Below are 20212 nucleotides of genomic sequence, written 5' to 3' on the forward strand. Positions count from 1 at the left end.
AGCGCTAAGCCTTTCACTTTGATGAAAGTCTCATCAAATTCCGTTATGTTTACAATGATACGTTAACTAAACAGACACAATAAATAAAAAAGTCAAAATATGGGTACAGCAGTCATTATCGTGTAACAATTTTAAATGGAACAATTTAACAGAACACAAAAAAATCTATCTACAAACACATCCATTGATGTGCGTGTCTGACGTCAGAATATTTTATACGTCACATATATTTGTCGTTCAATGAACACACAAACAATTTAAAAATTTTACATAGGCAATGTTAGAATACAGGGTTAAATAAACAAAAGTCAGAAATAGACCGAGATTTAAAATAGTCCAAAAGTTATATAGAATTTATAAGAACCCATGATTTATAGTATGATTCCTTGGACGTTAATATTATAATGATGATAACAAAAAATATAGATAGATGAATTTAGATGATCGTAATATTTTATGACCAGTAAGATTTGTCCTTACTTAAATCATAAAATGAATCACACTTTAATCAGAGGTATCTCGAACTATCTATTATGACAAAGCTGTCATGTTGAAAGAGGTCGGTTTAATCATTTGAAATACAAAAATATAGGTGAAACAGAACAAATATATATATATAAATATATATTTCTTTTACCCCTTTAGGTTAAATATATATATATATATATACGTCTGAGTCAGTGACAACTCTACAACAGATGAATCCATCGGATCGCCATCAATGATGGTGATACATGGCTGTGTACATTTTGTATATACAACTCGTCCAAACATCAGACGGCTGCAGTGCAGGCGATATGGTGTCATGATATCACAGTAGCATGGGTTCGAATCCCGGGGAGGGAAGAACCAAAAATTTGCGAAAGCAAATTTACAGATCTAACATTGTTGGGTTGATGTTTAGACGAGTTATATATATATATATATATATATTAGTATACCCCTTTGATTGATATTATGTGGTATATGCTTTGTTCATTGTTGAAGGCCGTATGGTGACCTACAATTTCGTATCATATGGAAGATCATTATTTATACCATTTCTAGCCACATGGAAATTTCTAATGTTTATCATAGTTTGTACTATTTACTGCTGTTTTGTAATAAAATGTCCATATTGAGACACATCTCTTCTGTATTAAATTGGGTTACAGATTCGTTATCAATGACCGAAAATAATTCGTACAATTACACAATTACTTACCGTTGCCATAATATTGTATACGTTGATACATGATGAAAAAAAAATGTGGGGAGGTGTCGACATCCTTAGAATAAGACAGTACAGTACAGCCAATGAAATAATGTGATTAATCAACATGATTAGGGTATCATCCATCTGGGGAGATATGCATTTCTTTTGTTCTATTGAACCCATCTCTATTGCAACTTCTGTATTAACCTCGTACCAAACGGTTGATTTTATTGCTTTAAATTCAAATAATAGAAATTAGGAAGATAGGTAATACGGGCATATATATTCATTCATTTTACCCTGACACGTGAAAAATCTATCATGGTATGTTTCCACATGTATCGTTTTTTACAGGCAAACACCATGTCACTTTCAATGGTGACTGTTCAGTTCAAAAGACGTTCTAGTTAGACGTTAGATTAAGTAACAAAAGAAACTTGAATGCACAATGACAGTTTAACTTGCATGAAAAACCATTATTTTATAGAGCTGTATATACACTTTTAAAGGGGGAGAGGGATAGTCTTGTTCCATACAAGATGTAAATAATATACGTGTTCATCATTATCAATATTACGTCAAATGATTAAATACCAAAGACAAGCGCGAATTTCACTTATAATAAAATATTAATGAACATTGACATTGATATTTGAAAAAATTGAAAATTTCTGCAGTTGTACAGGATTTGTTTGATATGGACTTGGGTGTGATATACTGATAAAAAGAAACTCCTTTTTATTTCGTTATTGCTAGTTGTCCTTGCCTCTTTTGTTTTTATGTTTGGTTCGTTGGCATTAAGATATATTATTATGGAAACACCTTAGAAGGAGAAATAACAGACATATTAAAGGTTGTCATTTGCAAGCGTCTTATGTATAATCGTGGATAAAATGTGAGTTATGCAAAATTAAATGTTCAAAATGACATAGTCGGCAAATGTCTTTTTTATATCTGCGTAACGGTACACACAAAACGTCATATAAATACAAACTCAATGAATGTCAGAATTATTTTCCATATCAATTCAAGTAAAACTGAACTATATTTATCATATCAATATAAAGGTTCAATTGACGTAGTATCGTTTTTTTTTTTTTTTTGTTTTTTTTTTTAATAAACTTACCTTAAAGAGTTTGAACATTTATATTCTGACTTTTCAAATCCATTTGATTTCTTCTGTAACAGACTCTATTTTAAAAGAGTAAAATCCATTTTATTCCTTTTTATAATCTTTTTCAATGTTTACTATAAATGAATGCAGATTTCATAAAGAAATACACAAATTTTACAATATTCCATGTTTTTATTCTTATATTTGATAAAACTTACATTAAATGTTCGGGAAATTTCCTAAAATATATGAAAGTAATGAAATATTTGTTGTAAAAAAATGTATATGACAACTATTTATTCGGGAAATGTCCCGAACTCATTTTCAACATTAAATTTTAGGACATATATGTTGGCAAAGCGTTTAAAAAAAAAATCTGAAACAATTTTCGGGAAATATCCCGACAAAAATAAACTAAGTACAAAATGTATAACACAGATGTCTGCAAATATTTTTGGGATTTATCCCGAAAAGTTCATTGTATATGCTCGATCTCATGACTAATAATTTCTTTTCACATTTCGGGAAAAATCCCGAAAATATAAACTAAGTACAAAATGTATAATACAGATGTCTGCAAATATTTTCGGGATTTATCCCGAAATTCAATGTATATGCTAGATCTCATGACTAATAATTTCTTTTCACATTTCGGGAAAAAATCCCGAAAATATAAATCTAATATCATGTACACACTTTATTTATTTTGGTGCATAGATTTGTTTTTCCCATTTCGGGAAAAATCCCGAAATAAAATCTACAAGCCAAAATTTAGAATTTTGATTTCTTAAACATATTGGGAAATATCCTGAAAAAACAAAATCTTTAAGATTTTTATACAACACAGAATTTTGATACACAAGAAAGTTTTTATGTAAATTTGTTTCTAATATTTGTTAAAATATTATGATTCATAGAAAATAAGTCTCACTTACAAAAAAAGTATTTTAAGTATATAACCATACTTTTCATTACAGTTCAGAAAAAAAGTATTTTCTAAGAAATATAAAGGTTGCTCTCTATTGCACCACATTTGCAACATATTTGCTATATTTGACAAAGTGCATATAATAGGTTAGTCTGATTAGAATAACTTGTTTTAAAAATTTCTTCTGAATAAAAAGACTAAGATTGATGATAAGTATGATATATAATAATGCATGTATATATGCAATTACTACAGTCAATGACAGTCTAGTTAACTAATATGCTCACATATAGAACTATAATCACAACAATGTTACTAAATAGTGGTTGCATTTAAGGAGCTAAAAGGCATCAACAAGATTTACAGGATGTATGCCTATACAAATAAGATGATATTGCATTATTACATTTATACCAAAAGAACAGTTTGAAAGATATCAGGAAGTCTTCAGTCCTTTAAACTATGTTTGTCATTCTTTTTCTCTCGCTTATCTTCAAATCTGTGTCTTTTTAGACTCACGCCAATTTGTCCTCCAAAAATTTCTATGCATCCTACAAAGAAAAGTCAATTCAAGTTCAATATTTTAAAGTCCTTCAGGCATATTATTCATGATTTTTTTTCCAGCATATTTTGTTCTGTCTTATAATCATGATAATAAATGAATTTGTTAACACATGTCTTTCATGGCTTAATGTATGTCATTTGTTTTGTTCAATAATTGAAGACTTACCACACTAATGATATTTAAATTTTGTTTCTTATTATGGCGGTTGTTTCCTTAAAGCAATCATACTGAATCTTTTTTTTTCTAATCTGGTGTTTTAATTTTTTGATATATATATATATATGTGTGTGTTACTTTACCGATTCTTCATGTTTTTACTTACAAACAAATGGGCATTTATTGGCTCCGACACCAAAAAAATCAAAATAATAACAAAAAATTAAATAGGGAATGTATCAATGGATCACAGATTATGCCCCTGCTTGTATATCATATAAAGTTATAAAAGGACATAACTGAAGAACGGTAAAAGTGACTCCACCAAAAACACTTAATCTGATTTAGTGGTAATAGGTATTGTGTACAAGTTCCATAAAATATGGTTTATGCAAACTTAATTTAGAGAACGGAAACAAAAATTCAGTAATTTTTCCATTTTCAAAGGCGCATAACTAATGTCCTAAAATTTAGTGACAATCTTTAAAGTCAAACTTGATCTGTATTTTGTGGTGATAAGTATTGTGTACAATAGCATAGGATCAGATTCCCCTAGTTTATACGTCATCTAATAAGATGCAGATTTTATAGATATTCTTATCTCTGAAAACCCGGATGTTGCGGACAAACACTCAGCATGATTGTATTACTTATGACATGTACAGCAGCAATGTATATCAATTTCTAAAATTGGAAAGTAAACATTTACATTGTGTTTAACATGTTAACTATATTGATATATTATAATAAATAAATCAACAAAACATCTAACAAAATGTACAGTTAAATAGATTTTTAGTGTTTTATATTAATTAAGCGTTATATTATCAATCTTAACAAATTTTTCCTTATTCTAAATTTTCCCTTCAGAGAACGGATTTTACTTTATTTTTTGTTGTTGTATTTTTACCTGCTGGAAATGTAAACAATTATAAGTCCATACTTTAATGAATAAGTTTCACAATAATCCTACTAAAAGAGTCTATATCATATACTTGAAACATTTGTCAACAATTTTTGTATTTTGGTATGTTGAAAATGTTATCCAGCGCTATTAGGTGCTGTTAAAACCATTTTGATATGATATTGCGAATGTTTTTGTACAATATTTCATCAATAGATATTTCAAACCAAAATCAAATTAATTTCTATCCGGAAAAAAAATTTAAAACTAAAACTTCCAACACATTGTTGTTTTGGTTGAAAAGGCCCTTCTCATACAGTTTTGGGATGAATTTTTCAAAATTGCGGTTTTCTGTTGTCTTTAGTCTATTATTTATTTTTATTGAAAATGTCATTTTATTGCAAGACTCTTAAAGTACATAAATGGAGCTGTAAAACTGTCAATTTGATTATAAAGAATAAAAAACTATTTGAAAAAGACTCTTGTGTGAATTAGATTCAGAGTAAATTGATTCTGCATTCATACAGTGCAAGATGCATATTTTCTTTATGAGTCTTATTTATAAAATAGTATACAAATATGTAATTTTCTATAAGATGCTGTCCTTTTTTTTTTTGGCTCTAAAACTGTAAATATTCATCTATAATATTCTTCCAGGCTAAGTTAAAATAGACTCTTATAGAAAATTTAAAAAGAGTTTGTAGAAGATTTTGTTGCAAAGGGTACCTTTATTCTTCTTTTTATAGGGAATTATGTAAGAGGACTTTGTGTGGGTTTCTTTTCAAAGAGTACTTTCCATTACTATTTTAAACTAATATTTAAACCAAGAAAGAATATTCTTCAATACTTTTTTTCCTATAGACAAGAAGGGATGGCCTTTAAGTGTATATTTGTTTTATAAACATTCAGAAATGTTACTAGTTATAAAAGAATGTTGCATCAGTCTTTACTGAATCATAATATAAATAAAAGACCAAAAGTTACTATTTCATATTTCCTAGTAATTGTTTGTTTAATACACTACTGGTATGGGAACAAGTTTGTCCGCAAGTGAGACTGATTAATCAGTGAGTAGATAAGGTTAACTATAAATACAACAATCAGATAATCTGAACCTATGCTATATCATAGCATTTGGTTGAGGCAAGCTAACATTAGAGAATTGAAATGAAAATTCCAGCAATCATTCAATTTGTGAAGGGGCATAATTCTAGAACAGTTAAAGTGACCCCCTTAAAATTCAAACTTGATCTGTATTATGTGGTAACAATCATTGTGTATAAGTTTCATTGCATTTAGTTGAGGCAGACTAAAGTTAGAGAACAGAAACTATAAATATAAGCATCTTTTTCATTTGTTAAGGGACATAACTGCAGAACAGTTAAGTGACGCCACCCCCTTAATTCATACTTGATCTGTATTTTGTGGTAATAAGCATTGCTGTGTATTAGTTTCACAGCATTTGGTTTAGAGGCAAACTAAAGTGAGAACATTGAAATAAAGTTTCAGCATTTTTGTTTGTTTGTAAAGGGGCATAACTCTAGAATGGTTAAAGTACATGACACCACCAAAATTCAAACTTGATCTGTGTTTTTTGGTATATAAGCATTATGTATCAGTATCATAACATTTGGTTGAAGGCAAACTGAAGTTTGAGAACAGTAACCAACTTTGGGAGGTATGGAAGGATGTACAGTCATACAGAAGGTCAAGGGTAAAACTACTGCGGGGGCATTAAAAGGTCGTCCTTAGCATGTCCCTTAATTGCACAAATAGTTATTTGTGAACATGGATGCTAATAAACAATTGGCCAGCTAATGTGTGATTGCAATACGTATATATATATATCAAATGCAACATTCAAATGTCATATAAAAAAGAAGATGTGGTATAATTGCCAATGAGACAACTATCCACAAGAACCAAAATGACACAGAAATTAACAACTACCAAGCCTGCTTTACTTATGATTGAAAGTTTGATGCTTTTTTCAATAATATTACATAAACTAGATCCATAAAAGATCCATGAAAATGACAGCATGGTCAGTTTAACCGGTCAGGCAAATACAGCTTACAATCATTTCATACACCAATATAGTGGCCATATTGCTACATAAGTGTCTAAGAGACAGAGTATTTTATTTGTGAAACAGCACATTTTGTTAGAAATAACATATTTTTGAACACTTACAAACTTTAAAACTTACCTTTCACATCTTCCCATTATAATTTAGATTAAAAAAGACCTTGAACTTCAAAGAGAACTGAATCAGAGACCTTTCTCTTCCTGTTTGTCTAGACTAACTGCATGTTCTATGGATATGTCAATCTGAAAAAAGAACAGAATGTCATAAAACTTCATCATTCATGCTGAAAATGTTTACTGTGGAATCATTATTCATGGGATACCAATTTTCTTGGTTTTCATTGAAACAGATGAACCATAATTTTAAATGTTAAACGAATTACAAATGTGCCATCAGGTTGTATACAGACTTTGACAAAACCATAAAACAAATATCCGTGAAATATACAAAATCTCTTTAATCTACGAAAATTGATACCCTCGAAAATAAATGAATCCACAGTATCATCCTTAGTATTTTTTTTTACACATGAACTGCTTGAAGGCACATCATTAAAATTGTGATTTGCACTAATGGATATAGATATTAGATTAATTTCTATGAAATTCTGTCTATGAAATTATGATTTTCACCTAAATAGGTGATCTTGGATCAATTTCTATGAAATTAGGATAGAGTTATGATTTTCACCTAAATAGGTGGATCTTGGATCAATTTCTATGAATTTGTGTCTAGAAAAAGAACACAGTTGAAAATAGATATATAATATATCATTCATTACGAGTAATCAATCGAATTCTTAAGCAGAAAAATTCAAACAGTATTCAGCAAATACTGGAATCGTATATCAAAATAGATTCTAAAAATGTTAGTAAAAATTTACAAATTTTATGAAAATTATTATAAAAATTGACTTTAGAAGACAATAACTCCTTAGGGGGCCAATTGATCATTTTGGTCATGTTGACTTATTTTAAGGTCTTACTTTGCTGTACACTATTGCTGTTTACAGTTTATCTCTATCTATAATAATATTCAAAATAATAACTAAAAGCGGCACCATTTCCTTAAAATTACCAATTTAGGGACAGCAAACCTAACAACCGGTTGTCCGATCAATCTGAAAATTTCAGGGCAGATAGATTTTGACCTGATAAACAATTTACCCCCCCCCCCCCCTCCGTTGTCAGATTTGCTCTAAATGCTTTGGTTTTTGAGTTATAAGCCAAAAACTGCATTTTACCCCTATGTTCTAGTTTTAGCCGTGGCAGCCATCTTGGTTAGAAAACTAGATACCCCAAAGATGATTGTGGCCAAGTTTGGCTTAATTTGGCCCAGTAGTTTCAGAGGAGAAGATTTTTGTAAAAGATTACTAAGATTTAGGAAAATTGGTTAAAAATTGACTATAAAGGGCAATAACTCCTAAAGGGGTCAACTGACCATTTCAGTCATGTTGACTTATTTGTAAATCTTACTGTGTTGAACATTTATTAATTTCTGTTTACAGTTTCTCTCTATCTATAATAATATTCAAGATATTAAATAACCAAAAACAGCAAAATTTCCCTAAAATTACCGATTCAGGGGCAGCAAACCAACAACAGGTTGTCTGATTCATCTGAAAATTTCAGGGCAGATAGATCTTGACCTGATAAACAATTTTACTCTGTCAGATTTGATCTAAATGCTTTGGGTTTTGAGTTATAAGCCAAAAACTGCATTTTACCCCTATGTTCTATTTTTAGCTGTGGTGGCCATTTTGGTTGGTTGGCTGGGTCACGCCACATATATTTGAAACTAGATACCCCAATGATGATTGTGGCCAAGTTTGCTTTAATTTGGCCCAGCAGTTTCAGAGAAAAGATTTTTGTAAAAGCTAACGACGACAGATGACGCTGACGCCGGACGCCAAGTGATGAGAAAAGCTCACTTGGCCCTTAGGGCCAGGTGAGCTAAAAATAAATTTCTTTCTATCTATCGTGATCATTACAGACATTTTTTGGTAAAATAATTTCTAAAGGACAAACCAATACTACAATGTACCATAAAGGATCAATTAACTATTTTGGTCATAATGTAAGCTTATTCGCAGATCTTTAACTTAGTTGAACATAAATAAAGTGTCTCTACATCTATCATATTTTCTGCATGAAACTTGAAATTCTGCTAAAATTTCGTCTTTCAAGGGCAATAACTCATATAAGGATCCACACTACTGTTTTACCGTTTTGCTGTTTTAAATTTATCTTTAAGATATCTATAATTGTTTTCAATATGACAATCATTGTTAACAAAAACATATATAGCATGTAAAATTTGTGGGAACTTGCTTTTCAGGGGCAATAACTTCAAATAGCCAAGGGTTGTCAAGATTAGTCTTAATAATTAAGGCAGATTAATCTTAAAATATTAAAGTTTGTTTACCAAACTATGCAGTGTTTCTTAATTAAAGGACAAGATAACAAGATGCTCTCAAGAGCCTGAATCGCTCACCTGTATTTTAGAGGAAAAGATTTTTAAATGTTATAGCAAACTTGATCAACACATTGTGCATGTTGTGTAAAATTGACTTAAAAGGGCAAGAACTCGTTAAGAGGTCAATTAACAATTTTGGTCACATTAACTTTTTTGTAGATCTTACTTTGCCGAACATTATTGCTGTTTTATTTATTTTGTAACAGTTTATATCTATCTATAAATTATAATAATAACAAAAAACAAGATACCCTAAGGAACATTTAGTTAAAGTTTGAAGGTATTTGGCCCAGTCGTTTCAGAGGAGAAGATTTTAAAAATAGTTTACGATGTGATGGCGTAAGATCACAATTAGGGCCTTTCGGGCCGCCATGAGCTAACCAGATGCTCCGCAGGGCGCAGCTTTATATGACCACAGAGGTCGAACCCTGAACAGTTGGGGCAAGTATGGACACAACATTTAAGCTTGATACAGCTCTGAATTTGGATTGTGATTAAATAGTTGACACAACATAGGTTTCTGACACAGAATGAATGTGGTCTATAAGAACTTAAACTTAAAAACTTAAAAATTTTTAATTGGACATTTACCTATTATGGTCCAATATCAGGCCTAAAAAAAAAAAGATTGTGTTTCCGGTAACATCATTTTGAAAAATAGGGTCGGTAGGTCGGAATTCTTTTTTTTTTTTTATTTTTTTTTTTTTTGACATTGTAAATGAAATCCGGAAAATTATCATGGTTTTTCCAAGTCCGGATCCGTAATTAGCTTCAAAAACCGGAAGTGTGCCATTTGCAATGTTTTTGAAGCACCTGCTGTGCAAATTTCTTGGATTTTAACCTATTTGGAATACCTTTTGACATTAATAAAATGTTTTACTGGCTTTCTATGCAAGTAGAAGCAAGAGAGAAAAAATATTATGTCATCTATCAGAAGCCTGTGTCAAAAACGGGGTCGGTTGATACAATTTTTTTTTTTTTTTTGAAGATCCAATAAAAAAAGTTAGGGTCGGGGCTAAAAAACAGGGTCGGTCGCGTTACCGGAAACATCGATCTTTTTTTTTCTCAGCCTCATGAATATCAAAAATCTAAATACATGGTTAGATTCAGCATATCATAGAACCCCAAGAATTCAATTTTTGATGAAATCAAATAATGTTCAATTTTAGAACCTTTAGACCTCAATGTGGACCAATTTGATAACTGGGCTCAAATATTAAAAATCTAAATACATGGTTAGATTCAGCATATTGAAGAACCCCATATATTCAATTTTTGTTGAAATCAAACAAAGTTTAATTTTGGACCCTTTAATTTGGACCTTAATGAAGACCAATTTGAAAACCGGACAATACTGTGCAATTAAATATTTCTTGCTATTGCGCAAAACTGTGCAATTGAAAATTTCTTGCTATTGCGCATTATTATGCAATTAGATATTTCTTGCTATTGCACAATACTGTGCAATTGAAGATTTCTTGCTATTGCACAATACTGTGCAATTGAAGATTTCTTGCTATTGCACAATACTGTGCAATTGAAGATTAATTTCTTGCTATTGCTGAATACTGTGCAATTGAAAATTTCTTGCTATTGCACAATACTTAATATAATAATTTTGGACCCCGATTTGGACCAACTTAAAAACTGGGCCCATAATCAAAAATGTAAGTACATGTTTAGATTAGCAGACCAAAGAACCCCAAGAATTCAATTTTTGTTAAAATCAAGCAAAGTTTAATTTTGGACCCTTTGGACCTTAATGTAGACCAATTTGAAAACAGGACCAAAAATTAAGAATCTGAATACACGGTTAGATTTGGTATATCAAAGAACCCCAATAATTCATTTTTTGATGTTCATGAAATCAAACAAAGTTTAATTTTGGACCCTTTTGGCCCCTAATTCGTTGGGACCAAGACTCCCAAAATCAATCCAAACCTTCCTTTTGTGGTCATTAACCTTGTGTTAAAATTTCATAGACTTCTATTAACTTATACTAAAGTTATTGTGCAAAAACCAAGAAAAATGCTTATTTGGGACCTGTTTTTGGCCCCTAATTTCTAAACTGTTGGGACCTAAACTCCCAAAATCAATCCTAATTTTCCTTTTGTGGTCATAGACCTTATGTTAATATTTCATAGATTTCTGTTTACTTATACTAGTTATTGTGCGAAAACCAAGAAAAATGCTTATTTGGGCCTTTTAGGCCCCTAATTCCTAAACTGTCAATTGGAACCAAAACACCCAAAATCAATCCCAACCTTCCTTTTATGGTCATAAACCTTGTGTTTAAATTCATAGATTGCTATTTACTTTTACTAAAGTTAGAGTGCGAACACCAAATGTCTTCCCACGACGACGACGCCAACGGGATACCAATATACGACCAAAAAATGTTTGCGGTCGTATAAAAATTACAAAACATATACTAGATACCCTAAGGATCATTTAGCCTAAGTTTGGTTAAAATTAATTAATTCAGTAGTTTTAAAAGAGAAGATCTATGAAAAAGTGTACACCAGACAATGGATGTTCCAAGGGATGGCAAAAGCTCACATGGACTTTAAGGTCAGCTGAGCTAAATAGAAAATAAAACTTTTGACAAACAGAAAAAAAATCATAAGTCAGGGGCATTATTTAAACAAGTCACATTTGAAATTACCTAATCCTATATAAGATATGTTGAAAACAAGGCTATTTTAAATATTATTTTAATAGTCTTATATAGGTAACTTTTCTAAATATCATTTTTATAGGTGTCCATGAATAATGCAGATTTTACTAGCTTTAACAAGTTTTCACAGTCATCTGGTTATTTTCCCCATGAAATGTAACACTAATCAACTTACTGATGCACTTATCCCTTATCTTTCATAGGATGCTTCTTGGTTAAAGATTGGTCTCTAGGGACTATAAAATTATCATTTTCCTCCTAAATCTTGAAGATAGACTGATATAAATAGAAACATACTTGTGAATTAATAAAGATTTCAAGTTATTTATAACTGCTAACCCAAATCAACTACATGTGTTCCTTCAATAAGTGTTATTATTATTTTTTTCAGAAATATATAAAATAACTTATTTAAGTAATATTTTTGTCATGATTTTTAACTTAAACCTTTATCTCCATTCTCTTCCAAAATTTATCTAATAAAATCTTTATTTCATGATATAAAATGATAAAAAAAAACTCATTCAAACTACATTTAATCTATGATTCTTGTAGAATTTAAAAGAACTCTATTAAGTAATTTTATCATTTTTAAAAACAAAAATTACTTATATATAAATATATTTTTAAGTAACTCATAAAAAACTACTGGTTTAAGTAACGCCCCTGACTGGTTATAACTTTTTGATTTGAGATTTTAAATTTTGTATTTTATGTATGAATCATGTCTTTCTCAGTTTTTTTTTCAGTTTTTCTTTTTTTATTGGAGAGTTACTAGTCTTTTGCAGACAAACTCCTGTCTGACCTAAACACAATTATCAGAGTATTTGTAATTTATGTGTTTATATGGCTTGATTTATTTAAGGTCTATAGATAGGGGTTCTGTATACATGTATCTTTATTCTTTAAATTATTTTTTTAAATCTCTATTTTTTATATTTCATTTCAGCACCCTAGCTGTTATTCTGTAATAATCTAATTTTGGATGTAACGCATCTTCTGATTGGCTGACATTATTTTGTTATCAGCCCATAGACATAGTTCAGTCATGTGACTGAGATGTCATCAACCTTGTTTAATGGATTTCTACCGTTTAAAATGGAATTTAGAATTAAATTATAAGAAATGACTGTAATATTTTTTCTGTTTATTCAAAATAATTAACATAAAAGAAGTGGTGCACACTGCAAAATAACCTGCTACACGTGTTATTCAGTGTGCACCAAATTTTTTATGTTATTTCGTCATAGACAGAAAAAATATTACAGTCATTCCTTAAATATTTATTTAGTTTTAGTTTTCCTTCTTTTCCCCCCTTTTTCCCCCCTTTATTCTGTACATTTTGCCTCTTATTCCCTATTTTGTAAACCCAATCTAAACTCTCATTCATGTCAAATATTCTTTCAAATGACATACTTGTACAAAATTCTGAAATTTTATATTGTAGGCAATTATCAATTAACTGGTGAAATTCAGAAACTATTATTCTTAATACTTTGCATTTAAATCAATAACAATAATGTGTCCTTTAAGTGAACTAGCATTATCATTTTTGTATGTTAAGTGGACCATGAAATTGGGGGCAAAAAACTAATTGGATAATAAAATAAGAAAGATCATATCATATAGGGAACAATAATTATTGTCCTAGTTTCAAGTTGATTGGACTTGAACTTCATCAAAAACTTAAACTTGAAGCCGGACAGACAGATAGGAACAGACGCATACTTATGACTCATCAGAAAGCATAATGCCTAAAGGTAGGACATAATATCCTTAGGTGACAGATTATTAAATTTATCACTAATGCTTATATCAATATAAATATTTTTTAATTGATATATATATCTATCATAGAATTTCTTAGAATTATAAAACATACTTAATTTCTGTATGTCTGTGGCGGATCAAGAATTTTTTTAAAAAGGACCCGCTCAAAAAATCACTAATGATTTGATCCCTAAATAAATTAATCAAACAAAATTTTATCAAAAGGGGTGCCCGGGCCCATTAGCCCCACCCCCCTTAATCCTCCTAAAAATAAAACTTTAAAGAGACAATACACAATACAAAAAAATAAACAATTATTGGCACTAAGTATGAAATTATTACTTACAATAAATTTTTCAAAATTCTATCCTTGTATGCATGTCATTGTGCACATATACAATACTGTGTATTCTAATCCTTCTCTAATTATTTCACTTTTATTCACATTAATACATGCATAGATGTAATGTAATAGATCTCTTCCCATTATACTTAATTAAGTCCATTGAATGAATGACATTGAATGTGGTGAGAGTATATTATATGTATAACATTTACTTGTGTTTTTATATTTAAGTACAATACACACAACATGTACAGGTAAATGTGACCTGTTTTTATCCAAAGATTTTAGGAAGACATTAAATAAATTTCTCTTTTGTCTCATTGGTTACTATATGGATTTATATTGATGTCATGACCTCATTACTGGACAACATAAAATGTGAAGAGCAACATAAATGTATGTTGAAAATCACACATAGTTGTGCTACTCTTATATCTCTTCAATTTATTACAATATTGTTTTTGTGGTAATTTTGTGAAGAACCATGCAGTGGAAGAAAACAGTTCAAAGAAGAAAATGGCAAGTTAATTAATTTCACTTTGAAGTTTAGTTACAGTAATATAAAATTAAAAGATAATGTCAACAATTCTCTATGAAATATTTCTTTAAAAGTTTAACAACAGTGGGTTTGAAGTTTAACAGTAACTCACCATTCCCTAATTAATGCATATTATGACTATATATATATATACAATACAATACATGTACATGTACATGTATATATATACAAATATTATTGCGAATCCTATCATAGTTTTCCATAGATTCACCTGCAAGTTACCTGTCCATTTAAACTTTTGTAAGTTCTATTGTCCCATTGAACAAATACAACAGGTATTGTGCTCTGTATAGTTTATTTGATGGGACCTTTAAATTTCTTCCAAGAAAAATCTATCACTCATTGATTAATTTGCCTGACCAAAAAAATATCTTCTTTGTTCACTGAAATACATGTATAAACTCACATAAACTGCATGTGATACAGTATTTATTCAATATCAATAATATATTTTCAATCTGTTCAATATAAGCACTGATTTAATTATAAAAAGTTTATTTCTGATTTTTTTTAACTACTGCATGCATTTATGTTTTAAAGAATTTGCATGTTTTTTTGTGGTTGTTCAGTTATAAAGAATACATTTATGAAGACCTTTATTTAAACATTATCAATTCAAGTTTTTACTTATGAACAGACTAAAAAAAAAAGCAAATTTTAATAGGTAAAATGTTGAAATTTGATCAGAAATCAACTTTTAATTTTTAAATCAGTGTTTATATCAAACAAATTGAAAATGTGTTATTGATTGAATGAATACAACATCACATGCAGTTTTATAATGACTTATTTGTACATGTATTTCCATCATTGACAGTTCAATTTTTTGTTCAGGTAAATTAATCAGTGAGTGATAGATTTCTCTTGCAAGAAATTTAAAGGTCCCATTGAATAAACTAAACAGAGAACAATAGCTGTTGTATTTGTTAGATGGGACAATAGGACTTACAAAAGTTTAAATGGACAGGTAACTTGCAGGTGAATCTGTGGAAAACTATGATAGGATTCGCAATAATTGAAAACTACGTTCAAACCAATGATTGTTTTGAATAAAAAACGCAATTTTTATATGTGTGCAATGTGAAACAAATTTCGTTGTAGAAGGGTCTAAATACAGCACAAACAACATTTTCCAAAAGACCCAAAAAGTGAAAAAGTATATTTTAACAAAACCCATTTAACTAACAGATCGTACAAATATATATCCCATGTTCATGCCTTATATATCATGTACTGTATTACAATGTTAAATAAAAACTGTGGAGAAAAGGTAACACAGGGACCCGGCCACCGAAAAACTTTATTTTTGTGAAGCCTAGGTGGTCAAGTGGTCAAGTGGTCTAGCGCCTCAGATAAACATGATAAAGTGCAGGGGCCAGTTTCCCAAAGCTGTCTTAGGGCTTAGACATGTCTTAGGATGGTCTTACGACATATCTTAGTCCTAAGTGGGTTTCACAAGGCGGTCCTAAATTAGGACATCTCTTTATATTGGTCATAAAGTTAAGACTACACGAGAGGTGTCTTATGATCATGTGTTAGGATAGTGGTACGTTTATTTATACAACTTTCACTCATTTTTATATCAATTTTGCCAATTTTCTAATATTATTTTATTTCTCTTTTCCTTTTCCTGCTCAGTATACCTAAATATTTATAGGTTGACAGATCAAATATAACGATTTGTCAACATTGAACATTCAATTTATTGATATCAAGAATGCATGATTTTATCCTTTAACTTTTTTATAACCGATACAGTGTTGGGTTAAATTTAGAGGAGTTGTATATACATTTGCATACCTTCTCTTGATGATTTAAATTATCTTACAATATATATGTGTATGTTTTTAATAGATCTTTAATAAAAAAAAAATTGTATCGTAAATATATTGCTGATCAATAACGTCTGTTTAGTTTCTCTCTATCTTCATGATCTTATTTAGCTCTTGATCCAAACGTAAGAGTTTTTTTTCTGATCATTTTTGCATTTTAAAGTTTCCCTTTATCTTTCTTAGTTTTCAAGATAATAGGCAAAATTCAATCGAAAAAAAAATGACCTTTATTGCCCCTACTCCTTTGATTCCATATTGTATAAATATTATATATTGTATTGTAATGTATTGTATTGTATTTCATGTATTTGGACCAGTAGTTTCAGATTACAAAAATTTACCAAAAAATTATTTAAATAGACTATAACTCCGGTCATGTTGATCTAATTGTAGATCTTACTTTGCTGAACCTTATTGCTGTTAAAATTTTTATCTCTATCCATAATGATATTCAAGGTAACCAATGTTGTTTTAGTAAATCAGCTGATTATGTGCTTACCAGCTGCACATGGTCAATCAATTAAAAGCAATAAATTTCTTCAGTTTAAGTGACCACAAATAATTGCTCCCAATCAAGCATGAAATTTGTCTGACCCTAAAATGTTGTGGAACACTGTATCATTATAAATCACAGCTTTATTCTGTTAAGCTCCTGTGCATTTAGCATGTCAGTTAATACATGATATTGAATTATGCTGGCTGAAATTGAAGTTATCAGAATAAACATAATGTTGGAAGAAAATATTTTAGAGGATGTAGGAACTTTTCTACAAAAACATCACAGACACTGGACAAAAACTATAAAAAAATCCCTTGAAAACACATAGAGAAAATATAATAAACCGCATCAAAAACTAGTGCAAAGAATAAATAAAGGTAGTTTTGTTACTCAAATATTAAATAGTTGTTTCCAGATTATTAGGGTTGGTGATAAGATGATATATTTCACTTTATTCATCTAATTGTCATAATATTAATTTTTGTGTTTATATATTCAATAACAGATTTTGATAAAAAAAAAAAAAAAGGGCCAGTTAGTCCTAACTAGACTGTATGAGTACACTCATTAATATTGGTCTGACCGTACACATATATATGGTCTGACCGCACGAATATAGGTGTACGGTCCAAATACTCATATGGTCTGGAACATATATACAATATGAAGTTTAGGATAAAGATTGAGGTTTTATTAATAATAACATTATGCAAAAAGACTATAACATAAAAAAATCAGGATGAAAGGAGTAGGGGCATTAAGGCCTGGTTTTGGCCCAAGAAAACAAAATGTCTGATAACTTTCTCAAATTGGCACATACTGTTGAGAAATGCATATGGTCAAGAAATATCAATGAAAAACATTAAGATTTTTATGTAATGACATCATAATTACGTCATAATATAAACTGTTTTCACAAAAATGAATTTATGCAGTTTTCTATCTTTAATTCTGTTGTAGAAACATTGTGCACAGCCAAGAAACAACAAAATAATTTAACAGAAACTTAATTATAACTATCAACATAATCTCACTAGTATAAAGTTGTTTCTTGGGTGCGCACATATATTTACTTTTTCAATCTAAAATATACTTAAAAAGTTGATGAAAAACAAAGAAAATCACGAAATTTAACAAAATATGGTAACTTGTTTAATGTCCAAAATTGTTTTGTTTTTCTGAATACTTCTAGTAGTCTACCTAGTAGATATTGTACAGTAATTTAAAAATATGTATGATAACTTTTAAATTTGCAGAAATTTTTGGACCAAAAAAGAAGCCTGGGGAAAGGAGTTTGGAGAAATAAAATAGGGGATGAGACACTTTGCCAAAAAAAAGGCAGGATGACTTATTAAGATCTATTTACATGCATGTAAAAAAGGGGAGGATAAACTAATGAACTAGACAGCACTAGTACACATTTTTGTTTTGGGGCTAGCTGAAGCACGCCTCCTGGTGTGGGATTTTTTTGTTATGTTGAAGACCCATTAGTTGCCTTCTGCTGGTTTCTGCTCTTCTGGTAGCCGGGTTGCTGTCTTTTTTACACATTCCCCATTTCCATTCTCTATTTTAGTACAAAAAAGGCAGGACCGAAAAGAGTGAAAAATACATAACAACTAATAGAATGCAGGACAAAATTTTTCATCCTAGACCCCCATAAAAACCAATTGGTGGGTCCCTTATCTATACCTTTCAGAGACAGAGGGTGGATAATGGGTTATTTTTGTGCGACATGATTGCCGTGTTTTTATTTTACTTTCTATGTGTTTTAACTTTTTAATTTGACTTTCTGTCTTTAATACAAGACTGGTGCCTCGTGCAACATATTCTGCTTATTTAATTTTATGAGCATCTTGATTTTCAAATGCTTATTTTGCATGCTCACTATAGTTCAAATAAAATTCAAACGCTTAAATTGGCAGGGATCGTCAAGAAATACTTTTTTTTAAAAGCTGTAAACCAAATTGAATTATATCATAAATGTGTATTATACTTAATCGAGGGTGGTAAAGGGTTATTTTCGTGCAACGTGATCGCCGTTTTTTATTTCACGTTCAACATGTTTTTACTTTTTTATTTGACGTTCAGTCGTGCAAGAAGGGTGCCTCGTTCAACGTGTTCTGCTTATTTAAATTTACGTGCATCGTGATTTTCAAAGTCTTATTTTGCGTGCTCGGTATTTTTCAAATAAAATTCAAACACTTGGCAGGGATTGTCAAGAAATACTTTTTTAAAAGCCGTAAACCAATTATATATCATAAATGTGTACACTAAATCGGGAATATCAAGTAAAACAAAGAGTTAATATATACAAGACAGTGACTCAGTCACAAAAGGTTCAAATAAAAGTATTTATTTTTCGTGCAACGTTCATTACAGAAATTATTTCACGTTCAACGTGAAATTTTGTCTTATTTCACGTTTTTTTCGTGCAAGCACCCCCCCTTTACCACCCTCTTAATCGAGAATATCAAACGTAAAGTTAATACAAGTGGGTCTCATTGGGGTCTAAGCGTGACGCGAGATTGCCGATTTTTTGTAAGCATGACACGTGAAAGTCAAATTATTGTGGCGTGAAAACGGGAAATTAGGTCTTACGGGACCCGGGAAATGACAAAAAAATGAGAATTGCTTATGTACATAGTGTAAGCGGGATACGGGAATCTGACAAAAAAGTAAGTGGGATCCGGGATCGGAACCCCCCAATGAGACCCCCATACAAGGAGGCAGCAATTTCTCAGTCAGAAAAAGGTTCAAACCAAAGCATTTATTTTTCGTGCAACGTTCATGACAGAAAACGTTCAACATACACATATGTCTTATTTCATTTTTATTCCGTGCAAAAAAACCACCACTCTTACCACTACACTGCACTGTAGTGACCTACCCTTAACCCCCCCCCCCCCCCCCAAAAAAAAGAAACAAAACAAGAAACCTAGCTCTTTAAACGTAAATTATACTCTCACACTTGTTTTAACTAAATGTTTACCATATAGGACCATATTGAAATAATTTCAACAACAGGCTACCGCCGTACTGTCAAGTTTTCATTCAGAAAAGCTCTGCATCTTCAAGTTCAAGGTCACAACAAGTTTGTCTTGTA

General features: G+C 30.4%; 1 long non-coding RNA gene across 1 annotated transcript; it reads right to left on the reverse strand.

Annotated features, from left to right (window-relative positions):
• Positions 1 to 2389: 2389 nt before the first annotated feature.
• On the reverse strand, positions 2390 to 20203 carry LOC143055108 (uncharacterized). Its single transcript, XR_012971955.1, has 3 exons — positions 20099 to 20203; positions 7072 to 7193; positions 2390 to 3788 (listed from the first exon to the last, which is right to left on the reverse strand). It is a non-coding gene; the product is annotated as an uncharacterized LOC143055108 (long non-coding RNA).
• Positions 20204 to 20212: the final 9 nt, after the last annotated feature.

The sequence above is a fragment of the Mytilus galloprovincialis genome, chromosome 12 (assembly GCF_965363235.1).
Source record: "Mytilus galloprovincialis chromosome 12, xbMytGall1.hap1.1, whole genome shotgun sequence".
In the NCBI taxonomy this organism is placed as follows: domain Eukaryota; kingdom Metazoa; phylum Mollusca; class Bivalvia; order Mytilida; family Mytilidae; genus Mytilus; species Mytilus galloprovincialis.